This window comes from Triticum aestivum, chromosome 5D (genome assembly GCF_018294505.1).
Source record: "Triticum aestivum cultivar Chinese Spring chromosome 5D, IWGSC CS RefSeq v2.1, whole genome shotgun sequence".
NCBI classification, from domain to species: Eukaryota; Viridiplantae; Streptophyta; class Magnoliopsida; order Poales; family Poaceae; genus Triticum; species Triticum aestivum.
Window position 1 is genome coordinate 151753115 of NC_057808.1, and position 6367 is coordinate 151759481.

Here is a 6367-nt window from a genome sequence, read left to right on the forward strand (position 1 = left end):
CCAATCAGGTGGTTGAACAATAGGTGCAAAAAGTAAGGCTTTCTTAAGTATTTCAAAGGCTTCTACACAATCATCATAAAAAACAAATGGAACATCTTTTTGCAAGAGATTAGTAAGAGGCCTAGAAATTTTAGAGAAGTCTTTAATAAATCTCCTATAGAAACCATCAGCTTCTTATACCTTTGATATCTTTAGGACATTACATTTTTTCAATTGCACTAACTTTAGCTTTATCAACTTCAATACCTCGTTCGGAGATTTTATGCCCAAGACAATACCTTCATTAACCATAAAGTGGCACTTTCTCCCAGTTCAAGACAAGATTAGTTTCTTCACACCTCTGCAAAATCGATCAAGGTTGCTTAAGCAATCATCAAAAGAAATTCCGTAAACAGAAAAATCATCCAGGAAAACCTCAACAATCTTTTCACGAAAGTCAGAGAATATAGCAGCCATACATCTTTGAAAGGTACCATGCGCATTGTATAAACCAAAATGTGTGCGTCTATAAGAAAAGGTACCAAAAGGGCATGTAAAATTAGTTTTTTCTTAATCCTCTTGTGACACAGGTATTTGGGAAAAACTAGAGTATCCATCTAGAAAACAGAAATGCGTATGTTTTGATAGTCTTTCTAGCATTTGATCAATGAAAGGTAGAGGATAATGATCTTTCCTAGTAGCTTTGTTTAATTTTCTAAAATCAATTACCATTCTATAACCTGTGCCAATTCTTTGTGGAATCAATTCATTTTTATCATTAGGAACAACAGTAACACCTCCCTTCTTAGGGGCACAATGAACATGACTTACCCATCTACTATCAGCCATAAGATAGATTATACCTCCTTCCAGTAGCTTTAATATTTCATCTCGGGTTTTAATCGTCGTTGGTGATCAACAACGGGTTTAGCATCAGGTTCCATATTAATTTTTTGCTGACATAGAGTGGGACTAATGCCCTTAAGGTCATCACGAGTATATCTAATAGCGGCATGGTGCTTCCTTAGAGTTTTCAATCATCTCTTTTCGTCAAGCTCTGAAAGGTTAGTACTAATAATAACAGGATATCTTCTTTTCACCAAGATAAGCATATTTCAAAGTATCAGGTAATTGTTTAAGATCAAACTCAGGAACGCTCTTGGGTGGAAGAGGATCTCCAAGAGTCTCAACAGGGAAATTATGTTTCAAAACAGGCATTTGTTTAAAGGATATCTCATCTATTTCGTTTCTTTCATTCATATGCATACCATTTTCATGGTCTAGAAAATATTGCTCTAAAGGACCAATAGGAGGCACGGCAATAGAAGCAAGACCAATAATTTCATACTTACTAGGTAATTCTTTATCACGAGGTTGTCTACGGAATTTGGAGAAATTAAACTCATGAGACACATCCCCGAAACTGCCACTAACAATTTCTTTCTCACAATCTATCTTAGCATTAACGGTGTTCAGGAAAGGTCCACCAAATATAATGGGACAAAAATCATCTTGTGGGGAACCAAGAACTAGAAAATCAGTAGGGTATTTTATTTTCCCACACAAGACTTCAACATCTCTAACAATCCCAAGTGGTGTAATAGTGTCTCTATAAGCAAGCTTAATAGTAACATCAAAATCTTCTATCTCAGCAAGTGCAGAATCATTCATAATTTCTTGATATAAAGTAAATGTTATAGCACTCAAACTAGCACCCAAATCACATAAGCCATGATAATAGTGATCTCCTATTTTAACAGAGACAACATGCATGCCAGCAACAGGTCTATGTTTATCTTTCTCATCAGGTTTAGCAATCTTAGTAGCTTCATTGCAGAAATAAAAGAACATGCCCATCAATATTTTCAACCAAGTATCTTTAACCATAGCAAAATTAGATTCAACTTTAATTTATTTAGGGGGTGTAGGTGTTCTTGTATAACTCTTACGAACCACAACTGAAGCTTTAGCATGTTCTTTTATCCTAATAGGAAAAGGTGGTATCTCAATATAAGCAGTAGGAATAATAGGATCAACATTATAAGTGGTGGTTTCTTCTCTAGCTTCAATGGGTTCTACTATTTTCACTTCAATGGGAGGATGATATTTAAACCACTTCTACTTAGGGAGATAAACAAGGAAATGATTCACAGAAAGAAGCTACTATCTCAGAGTCAAGTCCATATTTAGTGCTAAATTCACGAAAACCATCTGTATCCATAAAAGATTTAGCACAATCAAACTCAAGGTTTATACCTGACTCCTTACCTTCGTCGAGCTCCCAATCTTCGGAGTTGCATTTATTTCTTTCTAAAAGATCACATCAAAATTCAATAATCATCTTCATAAAAGAACTAGTACAAGAAGTATCGAGCATGGATTGATCATTACGAGAAAGCCGAGCATAAAAATTATGAATAATAATTTCTCTTGAGAGCTCATGATTGGGGCATGAATATAACATTTTCTTAAGCCTCCCCCAAGCTTGAGCGATACTTTCTCCTTCACGAGGCCGAAAATTATATATATAATTCCGATCATGATGAACTAGATGCATAGGATAAAACTTCTGATGAAATTCCAATTTCAATTGGTTGTAATTCCAAGCTCCAATATCACCACATAGCCTATACCATGTCAATGCCTTTCCCTTCAAAGATAAATAGAAGACCTTCTTCTTGACTTCATCTCGCGGGAAAACCTGCAAGCTTAAATAATCCACACAATTCATCTACATAGATTAGATCAATATCAGGATGTAGTGTTCCATCTCCTGCATAAGGATTAGCTAGTAGTTTCTCTAGCATACCTGAAGGAATTTCATAATAAGTATTTTCAGTAAGGGAAGTAGGTTGAGGAGTGATACGTCTCCAACGTATCTATAATTTTTGATTGTTCCATGTTGTTATATTATCAATCTTGGATGTTTTATAATCATTTTATAGTCATTTTTGGTACTAACCTATTGACATAGTGCCAGGTGCCAATTGTTGTTTTCTGCATGGTTTTTACATCACAGGAAATCAATACCAAACGAAGTCCAAATGCAACGAAACTTCACGGAGATTTTTTATGGACCAGAAGACACCTAATGGGCCAAGGCTGCGCGTGGGGGGGGGGTGCTCCGAGGAGAGCACAGCCCACCAGGGCGCGCCTCGAGGCCGAGGGCCTTCGGTTGGCGGAGGAGCGGCACAAGTTGAAGGCGTCACCAGCACGAGCTTGATAATGCGAAGGCTGAAGCTTCTCTCGCAACCTCGCGTGAAGCCTGCTCCCGAGCTCTACAAGACGCCCGAGAAGCTGACCACCGCCGCGAGGCCGCGGAGAAGCACGCGTGGGAGCTCCAAGCCTGGAGCGCCTCCTTGGAGCGGCAAGTGGAGGCACGCAGAGCTGCCCTTGCGTCGCTGAGGGGGACGCCCGCTGAGGAAGAAGAGATCCGGTGGCGCGAGGAGGCGTTGGCGCTGGAAGCCGTGGAGCGTAGCCTCGAGCTCGAGTGACTAGAGACGAGGGAGCGTCAAGTTGCCCAAGCGAAGATGCCGTCGGTGCTCGCAAGGCCAAGGCCTAGGAGGAGGCCGATCGCCGAGTCGCCGAGGTTCACGCGGGTCTTGATGGTAGGCATGACCCGAAGTTGAAGCTTGCGGAGACGGAGGCTGCGGGTAGGGCCGCTGCCCTTAGGCCCAGGCTAGCTGAGTTGGAGAGGCGCGAGGAGGCCACGGCAGCCGCCCTGGTCATCGCGTAGGCGGAATTGGCCTCCGCCCGCGCCGAGCTGCTCTCTCTTTAGACGCGGGTTGCTGACGCCGAGTCCGTTGCACGACAGAATAGGGAGGAAGTGCTTCAATGGCGGACGCTGGAGCGCGTGCATGCTCCCATGCTTCAGGACCTTCGGAACATGGCCAATACAGCCCTGGGCCACATCTGTGATGAGAACGCCCCTCACCCCCGCGTGAACGACTATGCCAGCCACATCCGCTTCTTTGCCGATGTGGTGATGCGCCTAGAGAACCGCTCCGAGAGAGCTCGCCTGCTTGTTGAAGAGAGGAGCGCAGCCTGCTAGGGTATGCATTCTCCCGTGTCTTCAGCCATCTTCGGAACACCTACCAGGACTTCGACTTTGACGCCGCCATTGCTCCAGTCCCTAAGGCCATCCGGGGCGACCTGGCGAGGTGGGTGGAGGATAAGGTGTACGCGCTGGTCAGGGCCTTCTCTTCTGAGGATGACGCGGTGGTAGTCGTGGAAGATGAAGGCGACATGGTTGACGATGGTGATGTCGGGCCGGCGAAGGTGGGGGCGACGCCGGCGACGGCGACGGCGATAGTGACGCCAGTGGTGCGTCTTAAGAAGTCCTGGGGGACGCGGCGAGCGACATATCTGGCTGATCCCGTGTTTTCCTGCTATTTTACCCTGTATGCAAAAACTCGGGCGTGGCCCCTAAATATCGTAAGAGCATTTTGAGAGGGGGGGCCCCTCATGCAAACAAATCGCAGTTTTTATTCTTCTATGCCAAGTTGAGTACGTGTTTTTGTGAAACCATAAGTCCGGTGGCGAGTTTTTCGTCGCGGCTTACCATAGCCAGCGCAAGTCCTGAACTAGGTCGTGAGCTTATGAGATTCCTGAGGAGCCTGCCGATTCATCCGAGGGGGCCTCGCAAGAAACAAGCGCCAACCGTGGCATCGACACGCGCGGCGCGTGTGTGATACGCCCAGCCCCGCTCGCAAGGGGCACGCGAGGGGGAGGCAATGAGCGTGAGCTCCGAGTTAAGGCAAGAACCAGATTGCAAGAAATCGCTCAACCAAGAAAAGGCACCCCCTCGCATAACAACGGAAATCCAACTTGAACTCAAATCCAAATCCAGAAGGCAGGGCTACAGAAAAGAGATCAAAAGCAAATGGCAGCGTCCGGCGCCTAGTCTAGTCTTCTTGTCTTCTCACCAGCGCGGAGCTAAGTGCTGCCACTAGGATGTGGGTGGGAGCCCCCGAGGCCAGAGGGCGGCACTCCTGAGACTCCGGGGCGTGTACAGCCCCACTCGTTATTACGTGAGAGTGTCACGGGCGGTGATCACAGGCGTGAGCCTTACTTCATATCGCCAGACGAGGGCCCCGCCTTGCGCCACCCTCGACCACCATTGGGGGCGACCGGAAACCTGGACGACCCCAAGGGGCAAAGAGGACGCCAGCGGCGCCCTCGGCAACCACGGGTCCTCTGCCAGGGGTAGGCTTTCCAGCACCTCCCCAACAGAGGGCCTACCTCCGGGGGACGCCTTGCTCCGTGCGGCGCGGGGAGGGGTCCGGCTCCCGACCCCTCTCCTGAAGCCCCCAGTGCGCTCCCCCTGGCGGAAGGGAGGCCGTCGAGCAGGGGCCGCCAGCCGCTGTGGTGACCTGATCCCCCTGCGACTCATGGTTAGCATAAGCTTGCTCCTGAGGGATTAGTGGTACCATGTAGCTGTTGTGGCCGGTGTGGTTGCCGAGGCTTCCAGATGGCTCCTGAAAGGTGCCGGCTTCTAGCGCCTCCTCCTCCCAGCCCGACTCGAGGAACAAGCCAGGGTCGTCTTCCAGCAGGTACTCCTGGTCCACCATGCAGGGAACGTAGGCCTCCGAGGCCGCCGCCTCGAAGACCTCGCCGTAGTGCCCCACGCTCCATGTCGCCCGTCCTAGCGTGCCGCCTCGAGGATGGTAGGGTTGCATACCGCCCGGACCGTAGGTGGCGGCGCTCATGCCATGCCCGGCGGAGGTGGTGCGGGCGCGAGCGGGCGTACAGCTCCGTTGGTTACGCCGTTGTCGATGAAGCCTGGTGGTGCGCCCGTGGGCATGGGGTGCGGCGTGGTCCGCCATGCGACCCGGCCGCAGCTTGTGGCATGAGCGGAGTACAGAAGAGTGGCGCTCCTCAAGCCGCGGCGTCCAATAGCTCGGTGATGCGCTCTAGCAAAGCATCCCGACCGCTCTCCATTAACCGGCATCGCAGCTGCTCTCGAGCAACCGTGAGTGCGACCCTCATGTTCGCCTGCTCCCGCCGGGTGTGCGGCGCCATGGCGGGAGCATGGCTTGAGGCCCTCGCAGCCGCTCGCACTTGTCGTGGAGTGAGAGCAGAGGGTGAGTGACCGCGCCGCCCATGCCCCGTGGTGTTTGGCGGTGCGCGTGCCGCCTGAGGCATGGGGTTGTGGTCTTCTTGGGCAGACGACGCCGCCTGGGCCGGCCAGGCCGCCCAGCGGTCGGTATTGGATCTTGAGTTACCGGACATCGGAGCCGCGGAGCACCGAAGGGTCAACGAGCGGATCGACTGGTGGAAGAAGAGCTCCGGCGCACCCCTACCTCGCGCGCCAAATGTCGGATCTCGGGTTCCGGAAAAACCCTCAAGTTTCGAACACTAGGGTGCGCACGAAGATCTCCCCCTACCG